Source organism: Triturus cristatus, chromosome 7, assembly GCF_964204655.1.
Source record: "Triturus cristatus chromosome 7, aTriCri1.1, whole genome shotgun sequence".
NCBI lineage: Eukaryota > Metazoa > Chordata > Amphibia > Caudata > Salamandridae > Triturus > Triturus cristatus.
In genome coordinates, this window is record NC_140590.1 from 1304943844 (window position 1) to 1304963326 (window position 19483).

Genomic DNA, 19483 nt, shown 5'->3' on the forward strand with positions numbered 1-19483 from the left:
CTTGGGCTGGAGTTGCCAGCTGTGGCAGTGAGGACGAACGTCCTCACCGAGGTCCTACAACCGACAGCAAGCTCCACTAAGCCTCTGCTGCAGTTAAATGGGGCCCTCATAGACGTTCTACAGGGCACTTGGTCCAAGCCCTCCACAGTCTCTCCTGTGGACCGGAACGTTGCCCGGCGCCACCGCCCTGCTCCGGGCGACCCCAGTTTCCTCTCTCAACACCCCACCCCCGAGAGCCTGGTTATCCAGGCCTCAACCTCCCAATCCTCCTTCCCGTCCGCTCCACCGGACCGGGAATCCAAGAGGCTCGAACAGTTTGGCAAGAAACTGTTCTCATCCCTGAGTCTGGGGCTGCGGTCCTTAAATACCGCTTGCATCTTGGACCGTTATTCCCACTCTCTGTGGGATACGGTGGAGGACATGCTGCCTCTGTGTCCGGAGGAGGCCCGGACACGACTCTCCCAAGCACTTGCAGACGGGCGAGATGCAGCACGACATGCTATCAGGTGTGGACTTGACACCACGGACTCGCTAGGTCGGGCGATGAGCACCACGGTGGCGCTTCGGCGTCACGCCTGGCTGAGATCCACGTCCTTTTCAGGGGAAGTCCAGACTTCTCTCATGGACATGCCCTTTGATGGCACTCGCCTTTTTGGTGAGAAGGCGGATAGTGCGCTGGCTCGGTTCAAGGACTCCCGGGCCACGGCCAAGTCCTTGGGCCTCTCGTCCCCGCGGCTGCAAACTTCCGCCTTTTGCCCCTTTCGTGGCCAAGGAAGGGGCGCCTCCTCACGTCCGCCCAGCCACCGGCCGTAGAACCAACCTGCACGCGTCGCGTGCGTGGCTTCCGCCGAGGTAGAACTGGAGGACAACGTGCCGGTCAGTCCACATCCACCCCGGCAGAATCCGCCTCAAAGCCCTCCTAGTCCGAGCTTTCAGGCCCATTCCACGCCAGTGGGCGGCAAAGTTCGCCATCACCTGCTCCACTGGCGCACCATCACGTCGGACAGGTGGGTGCTGCAAATCGTCCGATGGGACTACTCCCTCCCCTTCGAGACGACCCCTCCAGCCATGCCACCGCAAAACCACCGTATGTCGGGGGATCATTTGCATCTTCTACGGGAGGAAGTATCGGCCCTCTTGGCCAAAAGGGCTGTCGAGCGCGTTCCTGGTCCAGAAGTAGGTCGTGGTTGTTATTCCCACTTCTTTCTGGTTCCCAAGAAGGGCAAAGGGGGCCTGCGCCCAATCTTGGACCTCAGGAGCGTGAACGTCTTCCTTCGGAAAGAACGGTTCAAGATGCTAACGTTGGCTCAGGTTCTAGCTGCCCTAGACCCGGGAGACTGGATGGTAGCGTTGGACTTGCAGGACGCTTATTTCCACATCCCCGTCATGCCGGCCCACCGGCGTTACCTGCGGTTCACGGTGGGTCAGGAGCATTTTCAGTTCACCGTGCTCCCCTTCGGTCTCACCAGTGCCCCTCGGGTGTTCACGAAAGTGATGGCGGTGGTCGCAGCTCATCTGCGCAGATTAGTGGTTCCAGTCTTCCCCTATCTTGACGACTGGCTGTTGAAGGCGGGCTTGCCCCAGCAGGTCGTCTCCCACCTCCAGACTACGGCAGACCTCCTGCACTCGCTGGGTTTCTCCATCAATGTGCCGAAGTCACACCTGAGTCCCTCCCAGAAGCTCCTTTTCATTGGGGCGGTTCTCAATTCGGCGCAGTTCCGGGTCTATCCGCCGGAACAGCAGGTCCGGGACATTCAGGCCCTGATTCCCATCTTCCGGCCTCTGTCTTGGATTTCGGTCAGGTTGGTGCTGCGGCTTCTGGGGCTGATGGCCTCCTGCATCCTGTTGGTACCTCATGCCAGGTGGCGGATGCGGGCTCTGCAGTGGGACCTGAAGTTTCAGTGGGCCCAGCATCGAGGCAACCTGTCCGACCATGTCTTGATCTCGGAGGGCACTGCGAAACAGCTGCAGTGGTGGCTCACGAATCGCGATTGGGTCAGCGGCAGATCCCTCTCCCTACCCCAACCGGAGCATGTGGTAGTGACGGATGCGTCCCTCCTGGGATGGGGGGGGCCATGTGGGAGAGGCGGAGATCAGAGGCCTATAATCTCCGGCGGAGACTCGGCTCAATATCAACCTGTTGGAGTTGAGAGCGATCCGTCTTGCACTGAAAGCCTTCCTTCCCTCTGTCCGGGGAAGTGTTGTGCAAGTGTTCACGGACAACACCACCGCCATGTGGTATTGCAACAAACAGGGCGGGGTGGGGTCGTGGACCCTTTGTCAGGAGGCTCTGCGCCTCTGGACATGGCTGGAACACCAGGGCGTCACCCTAGTGGTTCAGCATCTGGCGGGCTCTCTGAACGCCAGAGCAGACGAACTCAGCCGCCGGTGCATGATGGTTCACGAATGGCGTCTGAACTCCGAAGTGGCGCAAGGTCTCTTTCAGCAGTGGGGAGAGCCTTGGTTAGATCTATTTGCCACCGACGAGAACGCGCAATGTCTGCAGTTCTGCGCGTTGGAATTTCCAAGGCGGCACTCGCTCGGCGACTCTTTTCGTCACGAGTGGAGTTGCGGTCTGTTGTACGCCTTTCCGCCTATACCACTTCTGCCCAGAGTGCTGAAGAAGATCAGGCACGACCGGGCCCAAGTCATCTTGGTGGCTCCGGATTGGGCACGAAGGTACTGGTATCCCGAGCTACTCAGTATGTTGACCGATCCTCCGATACGTCTGCCCCTTCGGGAGGATCTTCTGTCGCAGCAGCAGGGGACGGTCCTCCACCCGAACCTGTCCAGCCTCCACCTCCATGCGTGGAGATTGAGCGGCGGCAGTTGATGCCATTTGACTTGCCTCCTGAAGTCTGTGATATCATTCTGGCAGCCAGGCGTCCCTCCACAAGGACGGTATACGCCTGCCGGTGGAACAAATTTGTGGCATGGTGCACAGCAAAGGCTGTGGATCCCCTTTCCGCCCCTCTTTCTGAGGTTCTCCTCTTTCTTCTTTCTTTGGCCCGGCAGGGCTCTGCCCTGGGCACCTTGAAAGGTTATCTTGCTGCCATCTCTGCCTTCTTGCGGCTTCCTGATCAGCCTTCTCTTTTCAAGTCCCCTGTAGTTACACGCTTTCTAAAAGGCATTACTCACACGTTCCCTCCTGTCCCTTTTGTAATGCCTCAGTGGTACTTGAATCTTGTTCTCACATTTCTAATGTGCGCTCCCTTTGAGCCTCTTCATAATTGTCCTCTTCGTCTGCTGACGCTTAAGACTGCTTTTCTGGTAGCCATCACCTCGGCTAGACCGGGTGAGTGAGCTCCAGGCTTTATCATCAAAGCCTCCTTTTCTCTCTGTTCATCCGGACAAGGTTGTCCTTCGGCCTCGTCCCTCCTTTCTTCCGAAAGTGGTGACCCCCTTTCATCTTGGGCAGTCTGTCACCTTGCCCACCTTCTTTCCGCCTCCGGATCCTTCCAAAGAGGAAGAGAGGCTCCACCGTCTGGACCCGAAACGTGCGCTCTCCTTTTATCTGGACCGCACAAAGCAGTTCCGGGTGGACGACCAACTTTTCGTTGGATACGTGGGTGCTAAGAAGGGGAAAGCTGTGCACAAACGGACCATCTCTCGGTGGGTCGTTTAGTGCATCAAAATTTGTTATTCCTTGGCAAAAAAGGACCCTCCTGTTGGGCTGCGCGCCCATTCTACTCGGGCCACGGCGGCTACTACTGCTTTGGGACGGGGTGTCCCTTTGCAGGACATCTGTCAGGCGGCAACGTGGGCTTTGCTACACACGTTTGCCAGGCATTATTGCCTTGACAGCCAAGTCCGGAGGGATGGCTTCTTTGGCCGTTCTGTCCTCCAGGACTTTCTGGTGTGATCTTGGTTCGCAGACCCACCACCGGGGATGGTATTGCTTGGGTATCTATTCTAAGGTGAGGAATCTAACTAACGTGTTTCTTTCAGATGAACAAGTTACTTACCTTCGGTAACAATGTATCTGTAAGAAACATTAGTTAGTTAGATTCCTCACCGACCCACCCATCCTCCCCGTTCTGCGAACTAACATCTAGGGTTAAGGTTATCCTTTTCAGGCCCCTAGATTTTATTTTTGGCACCAGTGTCCGTCTTTGCATGGCTCTGCGTTCCTGGCGCGGAAAGCTATGTACAAGAACTGACGTCAGCGCGCGAGGGCGGCGTCTAAGTACTCCGACGTCATTCCGGCGCACGACGCCGACGACGGACGCGGAGCCGCAGACGACGCCTAGCGACACGCAAGGGGTATTGCTGACGAAAAATCTTCCGGATCCAGTCTGACGCCTGGGGATATTCTAAGGTGAGGAATCTAACTAACTAATGTTTCTTACAGATACATCGTTACCGAAGGTAAGTAACTTGTTCGACAAGCACAACTGCCTGGACAATTGGGTCTACAGGGAGGGCCTTTATGGCCGTTCTATCCTGGAGGACTTTTTGGTTTAAAGCCTTTCCGCAGTACCTCTTCCGGTAATGGTATAGCTTGGGTATCTGTTCACAGGTAAGGAATCGGCAAATAGATGTCTCTATCAGATGGACAAATTATTTACCTTCGTAACGCCTTATCTGGTTGAGACATGATCTAGCCGCAGATTCCTTAGCTACCCACCCGTCTTCCCTGCACTGTGGATCAGTTTTTGGTGTCAGGGCTGTTTCCCTTCAGGGCCCTGTGCCTTTGGCCTGTGGGTCCTCTCAAGGGCCTTCTCTTGCTTCAGTGGGCTCCCCTGCTTGCTCGGGCTTGCCCTGACTCTCCAGCACTTGGTGTGTCCTTTGGACCTTCCTGATCCCAATGTTGCTCCTTCATCATTTTCCAAATCTGTTGCTACTGCAAAGGCTTGTTGGTGCCCCTGCGGGACTCTGACCCCCTGGTCCTCGATTTGTGACGTGGGCCTACTCGTGAATGGCTACTGGTCTTCCTCAGCGTCTCCTGGTCCTCACAGCTATAGTGACACGGTCACTGTCCTCACTCCTTTATCTTTTGTCATCGGTGGTCAATGGTCTTCCGTGCCTCCTGGTCACTTCCTAGTGGCATAGACTCTGTCCTCTCTGCTTGCAGGTTCTTTTCTTCAAGAATTCACCCTTGGATTCCTACGGACTCTTGAACAGTCTTTGCCAGCGGCATCTTTACTGAAGTCCTCCATTGTGGTCTACGGCATTTTCCGACTTCACTTCGCGCCTATGCACCCGGCTTCCTTGGTGTAGGTATCCTGGTTCCTGGGATATCCACGGGTGGGGTGACTCTCCAACCCTCTGTCTTCCATTAGATTTCTAAAAAGAATCAACAAGAGAGGAAGGGATCTACACGGCTAGTCCCCTCAATGGTTTATTCAAAATCAACAAAGCCAGTGTAACTTAAATCCATAAAGGGGGCACTGTTAATCGAGGGAGCACTGGTCCACAGATTCCAGACAAACCGATATGTTGTTGAAAAGAGTGAAGACCTCAATGAGAAATACCCATTTGGTATTTAAAAGCCCTCACTCGCCAACCTGGTTGGTGACATGCTTCATCATCGGGCTCCACTGGGATGACCGAATGTCATCCCAGTGTGCTGCAACGCCAGGTTACTGCGGAGCGGGGTTCTTGTGTGGGGATAGTGAATTTAAAATGTCCAATTAAGTCAAAAAATAAAACTTTAATAATTTTGCTAATTGGAACAAACTAAAAGGGAGTGAGGGTCAAAAAAATAGAAGACCTGGTTCACTCCGCGGCGGTCAACATGTTTCTGCCTCTATGAGTGTTCGTCAGGCATTCTTCAGGACCAGAGTGGATGTGCGGAGCCCCGGTGGTATGAGCGCGCTAAGGTTCACCCTACCGTGGGCTGCTGTGTGAAAAATTATTATTTACAGTGAAAAATCCGCCAAAATATATTTATTTGTTATGGGGAGAGGAACGAGTTTATTAAAGAGGCCAATCCGTTTGATGCCTCAAGGATCCCGGGAGGGGGGTGGGAGCAAAATGGCACACCGCCCTTGCTGCTCAGCACCCGTGTACCACCTACACAGCCTCTTGCTGCCGGGTCCGCAGGAGATTTCGTCAGGGTCCACTGGGAAGGGTCCTTCTTCTCCAGAACTGCAACTACGGCTTTCCCGTTGACTTCTTTTGAGTACACAGCTGTTTCCACTCTGCACACAGCTTCTGTGGGGTTCCTGGGTACTTACCGTGGGTAGTTTCTTGTGTCCCCGGCTCTTCTGAGTCTCCTTGTCCAAGTCCCGACTTTGGTCGCAGTCCGCATTCCACTATACTATATGGTTTGACCACCCCCTGGAAACCACTGTATATTGTGCTTACATGCCTGTTAACAATTGAAGTATTGTGTGTATTTGTGCAATATCTCCTGGTAGGAGATATACCAATGTGTTAGTGAGCGTTGTATAATGAATTGACATATTTTTATAACTACACTGTGTGGTTCTTTTTTGTTTGACCTACACTACATAATTAAATCTGGAAAACAAGCTTCTTAACACTCCTTCTGGACTAAGCCTAAATGCTGCTCTCTACGGCTACCACTTAGAGAGCTTTCTATGGTTGTCTAAGACCACTACAATACCATAAGGGTTGTCTGGATTAGTGCAAGGTGCTTCACTTAACCCCTTGTGTGCCACGCCCTTTCCCCGCCCTGTGCCGGGCGTTGCATTAGCGGGCGGGGTTCATGACGAGCTGGACTCGTCATGGGCACAGCGCAACCGCGGCCCATGACGAGTCCAGCTCGTCATGGGCACAGAAGGGGTTAAATAAGTGTGCACCATATACTAAGCCAGCCTCCTACATTGGTGGCAGCGGTTGGGATTTAAGCCTGCACTGTTTTACCAGGTAATCTAGGTGTGGTTAAATGAAAAAACATCAGTAGCGTTAGGCACATATAAATACTTTTTGTATAGCCGTAATTTCTACTGAACTTTTTGGATTGCTAGTTGAAGGTCTAGTACAACCCTTTCTACAATGCTTTTCAAGTTTAGTTTCCACTAGGGTAGCTAGGTGCAACACCATTCTACACCTAGTTTACCATGTCTTTAGTTGGGGAATCCAGTGGGTCCCAGTCTTCTAGCTACAGTGGTCTTAAGTTCCAGGAACTTGTGACCCTGGCTGCATCCAGGAAGTTAAAGACAGGTAGTATACACTCAGTAACTATTAGAGCTGCTACTGCAGGATGACCTCCAGAAAGCTGGTAGGTCAGAGAGGCAGAACAATGAGTGTGGGGTGGCTCCAGAAGATGAGTCAGGGGAGGTTCACCCCAGTGACACAAATTCTGAGCCTGACCAGGAGGAGTCTGATGACTCCACCTTGGTGAACTCTGATCCCCAGCAAATAGTACAGAGGGTGTCCCTAGAGTTAGGTCCCCCTCTATTCCTCCTGGAACGGTGCAGAGAATGCAGGAGAGGTCTAGATCCTACACTGTTAATTCCAGTGCCTGTAATAACTCAATAGGGACCTCCATCGCTAGTATGAGGGAGGACTACTTAGAAAGGGAATACCCCCCGCTTAAGCTTGAGAGAGCCAAGCTCAGAATCAAAGAGCTGCTGGCTGTTGATAAGGAAACCTTAAAGGTGCAGAGGGCTAGAAAGTATTTGGGACTAGAGTCCCATGGTGGCAGAACTGGTGTCCCCAAGGGTCAGGGATTAATCTTTTGGTATTTGGAACCTGAGCAGGATAGTCCCTCCTTACTATGGGGGGGGGGGGGGTGATATCCACTAATGGATCACTGTCTTAGCGAGGGCCCTGTAAAGTACAGAAGTTCCCTCAGGGGCAGTGAGCAGCTATCCTGTGGCTCTCCTTTGCTAACACAAAGGTAGAGACACATTGTCAAGGAGGAAGATGCTGACACCTACACAGTCTTGAAGAGTGCCTTCATAGTAGGTTTTGGTTTGACCACTGAACAGTACAGGGTCAAATTCAGGGAGATACGCACCCAAGACTGGGTTGACATTGTAGACAGTGCTATTAAGGCTCTGGAAGGCTGGCTTCATGGAAGTAATGTGCATGATTATGAGGGATTGTACAATGTATTGATGAGCGAGCACATTCTTAATAACTGTCCAAATCAGCAGCCGCACCAGTACCTGGTGGACTATGATCTGGCCTCTCCCCAAGGCTTGGAAAAGAAGGTAGACAAAATAGTCCGCACCAGGGTAATGCAGAAAAAACATGGTGGTGGAGGTGATCAGAAGAAGCAAGATTCTGGTAAGGCCAGAGAGAAGGGTGGGGACAAGGGTAAAGACAAAAAGGAGTCTTCACAATGTCCCCAAAAATCTTCCTCGTGGGTGGGGGGGGGGCGTTTCCCCAAACTCCTCTTTCACTGGCAAGAAACCTTAGTGTTACCTATGTAAGGAAAAAGGCCACAGAGCAAGGGATGCCAATTGCTCTAAAGTTAACACCAAAGAAGCTACTGCTACTGCCCCTAAGGCAACTAGCACCAGTACAAGTAGTAGTAGTGCCACTAAGGGATTATTAGGGTTAACCTTGGGTTCTGAAGTGGGTTCTGGTTTAGTCAGAACTCCCACTCAGACTGTCCTTGTCTGCGACAGTGGCATGTAACTACTTGTAATTCCAACTAACTAGGGCAATTAGAGACAACAGCCACTGATTAATGGTCAACAGAAAGAGAAGCTTGTGTTTCCTGACCAAATCATACTTGGTCAACTTTACCAAGTGACCAATACAAGCAATGTCAGGACTGGCAGTTGTAAATCTCAGCTGGGGAGGGGTAACTGGCCCTAAAAGAGTTGTGGTTTCCCCAGCGCTACCTGTGGACTGCTGGTTGAGCAATGATTTAGAAACTTCAGCCTGGCCTGAAGTGGAGTTCAGAACTCATGCGTAGATGATGGAAATCTCTGCCAGTGCATTTGCTCTTACTTGGGCTCAGGCCGAACAGTTAGGCTCTAAAGGAGCTCGGGATCCTGGAAAAAGGGCCTAGCTAGCCCTAAGAGAAGGATCAGGAAGGGTAAGGAATCATTCTCCCCCCAGATGTGTGGAGAGGTGTGGCTCACTGGTTAGAGGCGGCAGACCCGTAAGCAGAGGACGGCCCGGGACCAGGGTTCGATTCCCGACGCGGCAGGGTCGTGGACCAGGGTCAGCGGGCTCGATAATTCTCGCCTCGGTGCCTACTCCAGTCAGGGACCACACTCGGCAACTCTGGGCATTAGATTGCCTCATCTTCACAACGGCCCCCCCAGACCGCCGGGGATGCTTGGTCGCACCTTAGAGATACCCATTAGGGACCATCTCTCAGGGTGAGCCAGGACGGGTTCCCCAGCGGTCGAAGCACGGAGATACTCCTCCGGGAGTCGATTCTAGCGCTATATAAACCCACAATTAAATTAAATTAAATTCCCAGTCAGTATCAGTCTACAGAGCAAGATGATCCTAGCCCCTGTGAAGGAACTGTCCTAGAGGAACTTGGGCCTGACATGGCAGAGTTATTTGGGGTAGGGTGGCCTTCCAGGGCAGACCTGGGTCTAGAGCAGAAATCCTGCTCCACTCTTGAACAACTCAGGCAGCAAGCTGCTGCTGAGGAGATAGGGAATGTCAATGGGTCCCATAGGATCTATTGGGAAGATGGACTTCTATTTTCTGAGAGTAGTAACCCCAAGCCTGGCACCGCCAGGACGTTGGTTACACCTTGGACATACAGGAGTTTTCTCCTGTCCCTAGCACATGACATTCCCCTTGCAGGACATCTTGGGCAAAGCAAGACTTGAGACAGGCCTGTCCCTCATTTTCACTGGCCCCACATGTGAATAGACACATGGGTTTTGTTGCTCCTGTGTCACTTGCCAAGCCAGTGGAAAGTCAGGTGGCACTACAAAGGCGCCCCTTAATTCCACTTCCAGTAGTTGTGGTCCTTTGAGAGGATAGGGATAGACGTTGTTGGTCCCTTAAACCCTCCAACAGCATCTGGACACAGTTACATTCTAGTGGTGGTGGACCATGCCACTAGGTATCCAGTAGCTAGTCCCCTTAGGACCACTACAGCTCCTGTAGTGGCTAAGGCTCTTCTGGTAGTCTTTTCCAGAGCTGGGTTTTCTAAAGAGGTCTTGTTGAACAGAGGTGCAAACTTCTTGACTAGCTACATCACTATAATGTGGAAAGAGTGTCGTGAAATGTAAATGTAAATTGATACTTGTATAGCGCACTACTCACCCACAAGGGTCTCAAGGCGCTTGTACGAATACCGCTGTGGAACCCATCCTGGCTTTCCCTGTGAGGCGTCCACTCCTGGGCACCCCCAAGGTGGAGGCCAGGCATCCTTAGCGTTGTGGGGGCCGTTGTGGAGATTAAGCAAGCTATTGCCCAGAGTTGCAGAGTGGGACTCCATGATTGGAATGGCACCGAGGCAAGAATTATCAGGTCCGTGGAATATTTTGAGCCCAAGACCCGCCGAGGCGGGGAATTGAACCCTGGTCCTGGGCTAGACCTCTGCATCAGGGTCTGCCGCTCTAATCATTGAGCCACACTTCTCCACTGTGTAAACTACAAGTCTATCACACCCTACCATCTACAGTGCAATGGGCTTGTTGAAAGGTTCAATAAGACCCTCAAGGGTATGATCATGGGACTCCCAGAAAAGCTCATGCAAAAATGGGATGTCTTACTACCCTGCCTTCTCTTTGCCTGCAGAGAGGTTCCTCAGAATGGGGTGTCCTACAGCCCATTTGAAATTCTGTTTGGGCATCCAGTTAGGGGTCCATTGTGTCTGGTTAAGGAGAGCTGGGAGCAGCCTCTCAATTTCTAAACAGGATATTGAGTCTATATCCTTGGCCATCGTTTACGTATGGCTGAGTACATGAAGGCCAGCAAAAACCTTGAGGCCAGCTAGGAGCTTCAGAAAGCTTGGCATGCATAAAAGGCTGTTGACCAGCCGGGTCAGAAAGTGTGGGTGCTTGAGCCTGTGGCCCCAGGAGCTCTCCAAGACAAGTGGAGTGGCACCCATACCATCCTTGAGAAAAAAGATGAGGTCACCTATTTGGTGGACCTAGGCACTCCCAGAAGTCCTCACAGAGTTTTTCATATGAACCGCCTAAAGCCTTTTGTTGCCAGCGCTGACATGAGCTTGCTCATGGTACCTGATGAGGGACAGGTGGAAGAGTGACCCTCTCCTATCTCTTCTCCCAGGACCCTGTTGTTGGGTCAGTTGATGGAGTAGCCTTGGAAGGGAGATTCAATGACCATCAACAAGCTTATTGTAGGCAGGTCCTCAATCAGTTTCCCAAAATTTCTCTCCGACTTCAAGTGAAACCATCTGGTGTACCCATGATGTGGACACAGGTGACAGTCTATAAAGAGTCAAATCTACAGACAATCTGACCATGTCAGAGACTGCATCAGGGCTGAGGTCCAAAAGATGCTGGAGTTGGAGATCATTGAACCTTTTGGATAGCCGTTGGGCTAGTCGTTTTGCCAAAACATCACACCCATGATGGTAAGAGAGAAATTAGGTTTTGTGTAGACTACACAGGTCCCAATGCATTCACTCAGACTGATGCCCATCTAATTCCCAGGGCAGATGAGCTGATTGATACTCTGGCCTCAGCCAAGTAGCTCAATACATTTGACCTGACTGCTGGCTACTGGCAAATCAGACTCTCTGCGGATGCCAAGCCAAAGAGCATTTTCAACCCCTAGTGGGCATTATTAATTTATTGTAATAAATACCTTTTGGTTTGAAGAGTGCACCTGCCACATTTCAGAGGTTGGTGAACAAGTTATCTCAGGTCTGGAAGCCTACAGTGCATCTATAGATGATATTGCTGTCTTGAGCTCCACCTGGGAGGATCACTTGCTCCACCTCAGGAATGTTCTGAAGGCCCTGCAAAAGGCAGGCCTCACTATCAAGGCCACAAAGTGCCAGATCGGGCAGAGCAAGGTTGTGTACTTTGCCCACAGTGTAGGTGGAGGCCAGGTTCAGCCATTGGAGAGCAAAATCCAGACCATAATAAACTGGATTGCTCCCAATACTCAGACTCAGGTCAGAGCTTTCTGGTGCCAGACTGGGTACTACAGGAGGTTTGTTAAGGGATATGGGTCCATAGTGACTACCCTTAATGATATCACCTCCAAGAGAATGCCTAAAAAGGTTCGCTGGACAGTTAGCTGTCAGAAGGCATTTGATGACCTGAAACAGGCCATGTGCACTGCTCCCAGCCTGCAAAATCCTGATTACTCCTAATCCCTCATTGTCCAGGCAGATGCTTCTGAGATATGGGTAGGTGCCGAGTACCACGACTGAATGCAGATGGCCAGGACCAACCAGTAGCTTTTATAAGCAGAAGGATGACCCCCCCAGGGAGAAGCGTTATTTAGCTATTGAGAGGGATGCCTTTGCTGTGTTCTGGGCCTTGAACAAGTTGAGGCCATATCTCTTAGGTGCTCACTTCATTGTTCAGGCATACCATAAGCCCCTCTTATGGCTTAAGCAGATGAAGGGTGAAAACCCCAAACTTTTGAGGTGTTCCATTTCCCTACAGTGGATGGACTTTTCCGTGAAACATAGACCTGTAAGTAACCATGCCAACGCAGATGGACTCTCCAGATATTTCCACTTAGAAAATGAAGACTCAACTGGGCAAGGTTAGTCTCATTTCCTTTCGTTTGGGGGGGTTTTGTGTAGGAAAGTAGGAACTGCTTTCATGGTTACCCCCACTCTTTGCTGCTGTCAGTAGGTTTCTTTTTACTAGTCTGTATATGATCCTGCTGATCAGAACCCCAGCCACTGTGCTTCCTCCCTACATTTGACATGGTACCGCCACAAATGCCTACTGGTGTACCCTTGTAAGTCCCTAGTATATGGTACTAAGGTACCCAGGGCATAGGTACACCAGGTCTCCATGGGCTGCATCATGTATTATGCCACCCATGAGAGATCACTCTAACTTTGACTACAGGCCTGCCATTGCAGCCTGTGTAAGCTGGTGCCAGATAAACATTTTCTTATATCTGAGGTCACTACACTTAAAACCTGTACGTCACCCCTCAGGCAGGACGCTGGGTTATAAGTGTGAGGGTGCCCCTGCATGACCAGGACACCCATCAAACCACGTAGTCCATTCTCCAGGCTTTGTAAGTGCGGTCAGCCATTCTGATACATATAGTGGCCATGCGTCATTACGCAATGGCTAACTATATAGTGGCTGTGCCGAACCAGGGCATGGTTGGCATAAAACATGTTGGAATCGTACTGCAACACCGTTACCGCTGTTGGACGTATGATTCCATGCACTGGGGGTCTCCTCTGGGAAGTCTCCAGTACTTTGAGTAACAGGCTTTCAGGGTCTGCTAGCAAGCTAGTGCTGCTGCTGACCACAGACACAATTCTGCCCTCCTGCTGCTGAGCTGAACTTAAGCAGGGTAAAATAGAACAATTGGGTTCCTGTCACAGGGAGGTGTGACCACCTCCCAGGCAGGACTCAGTGTATTGGGCTGGGTGCGCTTGACAGCGCCACCCGACTCCTTTGAAGGGCACATTTGGTACCCTCCTTGCATACTATGGTTAGAGCCAGTTCTGGAAGCCCTTGGCTCCTGCTGTGGCACGAAACTGGACAAAGGACATGGGCGAATCCCCCCGGCCTAATCAGCCCCTCCTCTGGGAGGGAACCTTGAGGCATCCTAACCCCTTTCTAAGGGTATAAAAGGACTTTACCTGTGGGTGGGTCCTCAGATTTGTCGTGGGACAAGACTCAAGCCTGAAACCACTTCACTCTTCGACTGTCTGGAATCTTGGACTTCTCTGGACTTCATCTGTAACCGAGAATGCATCAAGGAAGACTCCTGCTGCTCCTGATCTTGTTGTTCTACAATACTTTTTTGTGGTCTGTGTCTGTGCTTCTTCCAGGATCTTCAGCAGACCTGTGGGCATCAAGGACACCCAAAGTAATCTACCTTGGAGTGAAGGAGTCACTCCCCTGGATCTGCAAGCACCGCAAAAAAGCTGACCGGTCTAGTGCTTCTGACGCCCCACGGACTTCGAAAGGCTCGGCAACTCCGTCGAGGCTTGCCCTGTTGTCCTCTGCAATTTTGTGGCCAGTATTCCTCATCGGATCCGCTGTGACGAAACCTCTGTGCAACGCTTCAGCTCAACGTTGCCAGGGCTTGTTGTTCCTGCAGTCCAGAGATATTCGGGGTACAAGAAGCTCCAGCTTCCAACATCTCTTCCTGCCAAGATCTTTGTCTTCACCACATCTGCTGTACAGTGGGCCTGCATCTTTGGTGAGCTGCTTGTGCTTCTCTTGCGACTCCTGTGCCTTTGGCCTCTGGGTCCTCTTCAGGGTCTGCTCTTGCTTCAGTGGGCTCCCCTGCTTGTTCGGGCCCTGCTCTCACTTTCCTGCACTTGGTGAGTCCCTTGGACCTTGCTGGTCCCATCATTGCTCCTTCATTGTTTTCCACATCGGTTGCTTCTGCCAAAGCTTGTTGGTGCTTCCGACAGACACTGACCCCCTGGGACAGCCCGTGAGCGGCTCCTGGTCTTACTCAGCATTGCCGGGTCCTCACAGCTGTAGCGACAAGCTCACCGTCGGCTCTCCTTCATCTTTCGTCATCGGTGGTCGTTGCTCTTCTGTGCCTCCTGGTCACTCCTGAGTGCCATAGACTCTGTCCCCTATGCTTGCAGGTTCTTCTCTTCAAGAATCCACCCTTGGATTCCACCAGACTCTTGCACAGCCTTCGCCAGTGGCATATGTACTGAAGTCCTCCATTGTGGTCTACAGCAGTTTCCGACGTCACTTTTTACCTTTGCACTCTGCTTCCCTGGTGTAGGTATCCTGGGCCCTCGTATTACATGGCTCAGCACTTCTGGCGTGGAAAGTACTGACGTCATCGTGCCGGGGTGGACAACCTGGATGTCACAACGACGCCGATGCCTACGACGTAACGCAGAGTTGACTGATGCTACCTATGGCCGCACAGGGGTACTGCTATCAAAATCTTCCTATCCAGCCTGACGCCTAGAAGTTCTCATGTAAGGAATGTGTGGCTAGATGATGCCACCACCAGATAAGGAATTACTGAAGGCAAGTAACTTGTCCAGGCCTTTTTTTAAACATTTTGTCAATTTCTTTTGAAGTTTACGTCCTTCTGTGTGGAATTTGTACTCATGCAAGTCTGTTATTAAGCCCTGTGGTGCCCGTCACCGGCCAATGTCAGCGATGGACCTGCATCTCATGTGCCTTTGGTGTTTGGAGAGTGACCCCGACACCAAGGTGTGCTCCGATTGCTGGGCCTTGGATCCAAAGGCTTTGAGGAAGCGGTCCTTAAGCTGCTAGCGGCTCAGCATGCGACTTCGTGGTGTTCAAGATCTTGGTCAAGTAAGAAGTAGAAGCCTTCTTTGACTTCTCCTTGTCCGTCTGCTGACGAGACAAGGGAGCCTCGGCATTCTAGGGCTCGTTCTCTCGAACTTGCACCTGAGCTGACTCCGTGCGCTCCAGAATTTCCGATGGCCGGAGCGACCCCCACCCAGTTAAGAGTTCTGTAAGGCTATCTGCCTCGTTTTTGGGCGGTCCGACCCAGAAGAACTGCCTTTATTCAGATGGGGCTCCTTCTGGTTCTGTGCCTTGTCCCCTTACTACAGTGGGGCCCCAGGGATCCATTCATGGATTAGGACCGGCGCTGGTTGAGCTATCTCGAGCTTTTCCAGTGCCAGTCCGATGCCAATGCTCCCTTCCTCCCGATGCCGATGGAAGTCCTGCCTCTGAGATTGGAGTCTGAGCCCTATTTTCATCGGTTTGGCCTCGGGGAAAGACCATGGCTATGGAGGAGGGAGCATCCTACGCAATGGTGGTGTGTGGGGCAGCTAAGGTCCTTGAGCTTCAGTTGCCCATGGTGGCAGTCAAGACTAATATCTTGACAGAGGTGCTGCAACCGGGAGTCTCCATGTTGGAACCCTTTCTCCTGTTCAATGACACCCTTGCTTATGTCCTTTTGGGTATCTGGTCCAAACCCAACACAGGGGATCCTGTAAAAGGGGCGATTGCCAGCTGCCATCGCCCCATACCTGGGGACCCAAACTTCCTCACCCAACACCCTACCCCTGAGAGCCTGGTTGTCCAGGCTTCTTCATCTCAGGATGCGTTCCCTTCTGCATCCCCGGAAAGGATAGAGGCTGGATAGTTGGGGCAAAAAAATGTTTTCTTCCGCCAGCCTTGCATTGTGGTTGGTAACAATGAATGCCTACTTGGCCATTACTCCCACTCCCTGTGGGAAACAGTTGCGTAAGTGCTGCCACAGGTCCCGGAGGCGGCCTGGACTATCCTCTCTCAAGCAGCATCTGACGGTAGGGATGTGACAAAGATCGCCATTCGTTGTGGACTTGACTCAATGACTCGGTGGGCAGAGTGATTTCATCAACAGTGGCTGTTCAACACTACTCCTGGCTGAGAACTTCTGGGTTTTCTGGGGATGTCCAGGCTTCCTTCATGGACATGGCCTTTGATGACAGCTGTCTCTTCGTAGACAAAGCAGATATGGCCCTGGAGCGCTTTAAGGACTCATGGACTACAGCCAAATCCTTGGGCCTCTCAGTGGCCACACATTCCATCTGCTTTTTGTGCCTTCCTTGGCTAAGTAAGGAGCTTTCAGCCACGCCAGCCACAAGACCGCGCAAGTTCGGCAACCTCTGCACAGCCGTGGGCATGGCTTGTTTCGACCCGTGGGTCGGGTGGCCAGGGGTCTGGTCAGTTCCCTCCTAGTCTGCACCTTCAAGAACATGGGCAACCAGTTGGTGGCAGGATTACCACAACCACTGGCAATCATCACATCGGACAGGTGGGTTCTTTAGATAGGCTGATGGAGCTACTCCCTCCCCTTCAAGACAACCCTTCCCTTGGGTGTTCACCAAGGTGATGGCAGTGGTCGTAGGGATGCTAGTCTTCCCCTATCTCGACGACTGGCTGCTGAATGCGGGCTCGCCCCAGGCTGTCCTCTCCCACCTCCAGACTATGGCGAACCCCCTGGGCATTCACTATCAATGTGCCAAAATCGCACCTGATTGCATCTCAGACACACCGTTTCATCAAAGATGGGCTGGACACACTGCAGTTTCAGGACTATCCTCCCGAGCGGCGAGTCCAGGATTTTCAGGCTATGATACCGATGTTTCAGCCTCTATCCTGGATTTCTGTGAGAATGACTGAGGCTACTGGGCCTCATGGCCTCCTGCATCCTGCGTGAGACACATGCAAGATGGTATGTAAGGGCTCTGCAGTGGTCCTGAAGTTCCAGTGGGCGCAGCATCTGGGGAATCTCTCTGACCTGGTCCAGATCTCAGAGGAAACTGTGAACGATCTGCCTTGGTGGCTCACAAACTGCAATTGGGTCAGAAGCAGACCTCTCTCCCTTATCCAACCAGATCCCAGTTTCACAGATTTGTCACTCCTGGGGTGGGGCAGCCATCTGGAAGAGGTGGATATCAGAGGACTCTGGTCTCTGGTAAAATCAGGCCTCCACATCAACTTGCTGCAACTCCTGGACGATCCAAATGGCATTGAAAGCCTTTCTACCCTCCATTAAGGGAAGGCCGATGCAAGTGTTCACGAAAACACCACCACCATTTGGCACTGCACCAAATAGGTGGGGTAGGGTCATGGACCCTTAGTCAAGAGGCCCTGTGCCTCTGGACATGGCTGGAACACCAGGGCATCTCTCTGGTGGTTAAACATCTGGCAGGTTCTCTGAATGCCAGAGCAGACAAACTCAGTCAAAGATGCCTAGAGTATCACAAATGGTGTTTCCATCCAGAGGTGTGGCAGTGTCTCTTTCAGCAGTGAGGAGAGCCTTGGTTAGATCTGTTTGCCACTGCCGAGAACACGAAATGTCAGCAGTTTTGCGCACTGCAGTTTCCAAGGAGGCGCTCACTCTGAGACGCTTTTCTTCTCAAGTGAAGCTCAAACTTCCTGAAGGCTTTTCTACTTATACTACTCCAACCCAGAGTTTGCAAGAAGATCAAGAAAGACCGGGCCCAAGTCATCCTGTGGCTTTTGACTGAGCACAGAGTGTGTAGTATCCCGAGCTTCTGCGCATGCCCAGCGATCCTCCAATCAGACTGCTCCTTCAGGAGGATCTTGTGTCGCAGCAGCAGGGCAGGGTTATCCACTTCAACCTGTCCATTCCCCGTCTTCTTGCGTGGAGATTGAGCAGCGACAGCCAACAGCTTTCGACCTTCACCCTGAAGTCTGTATTGTCTTCTGCAGCCAGGCGTCCCTACACCAAGAGGGTGTATGCCTGCTGTTGGAAAAGGTTTGTGGCATGGTGTGCAGAAATATCTGTTGATCCACTTTCTTCCTGTTTCTGAGGTTCTGCTTTTCATTGTTTCTCTTGCCCAGTTGGACTCTGCTCTGGGCACTGTTATGGGTCATCTCTCTGCCATTTCTGCTTTCATACGGTTGCCTGATTAACCCTTTTAGTTCCAGTCCCCCAGTTGTAAATCGGTTCCTCAAGGGTCTTCCTCATTTTTTCCCCTCCATCGTTCATTATGCCTCAGTGGGACCGTAACTTTGTTTTAACTTATTAATGTGCGCTCCTTTGGAGCCTCTACACAATTTTCCTCTCCAGCTTCTCACCATGAAAACAGCCTTCCTTGTGGCAATTGCATCTAACCGCAGAGTAAGTGAGCTGCAGTTCTTATCATCTAAGCTGCCTTACCTCTCATTCTATCCAGACGAAGTGGTGCTTTGCACTTGGGCCTCCTTTCTTCTGAAAATGGCTACCCCATTTCATGTAGCCCAATCTATCACCTTGCCTACCTTTTATGCTCCTCCACATCCCACAAGGAAAAGAAGCAACTCCACCGTTTGGACCCAAAAAGTGCGTTGTCGTTCTACCTTGACCGCGCACACGTTCTGGGTGGACGACCAACTCTTTGTGGGGTATATTAGTGCAAAGAAAGGTTGGGCTGTGCAGGAACGGACCATCCTCAGATGGATTGTGTTCTGTATCAAAATCTGCTATGCCCTGACCACGAAGCAACCTCCTGAGGTTTGCGGGCTCATTGCACCAGAGCTAAAGCGGCCACTACTCCATTAGTATGCGGAGTTCCGGTCCTGGATATCTGCCAGGCAGCAACGTGGGCTTCCCTGCACACGTTCACCAAACATTAATGTCTTGACAGTCCGGTCTGTAGGAATGGGCACTTGGCCCATTTGGTTCTGCAGGACTTTTTGTTTGAAATTGGTTTGCAGACCTACATCCAAGGATGGTATTGTTTGGGTATCTATTCTAATGTGAAGGATCTGCGGCTAGAAGTCTCTATCAGCTGAACAAGTTACTTACCTACGGAAACTCCTTATTTTGTAGAGACCATATCTAGCCACAGATTTTTTACCAATCCACCCTGCTCTGCAAACATATTTCTAGGGACCCTTTTACGGCCCTAGTTTTGACACCCATAGTGATCAATGCGATTCATGACTACCCACTTCTGGCGTGGAGAGTCGTGAAAAGTAACTGACATCCGCGCACCTTATTGGTGCACCTATAT

The 19483-nt window shown here is 51.7% G+C and overlaps 1 protein-coding gene across 4 annotated transcripts in view; it reads left to right on the forward strand.

The window, feature by feature from the left end:
• The window catches only part of SAMHD1 (SAM and HD domain containing deoxynucleoside triphosphate triphosphohydrolase 1), a 1667622-nt gene that overhangs the window by 760327 nt on the left and 887812 nt on the right, over window positions 1-19483 (forward strand). The gene's annotated exons all lie outside the window — the stretch shown is intronic.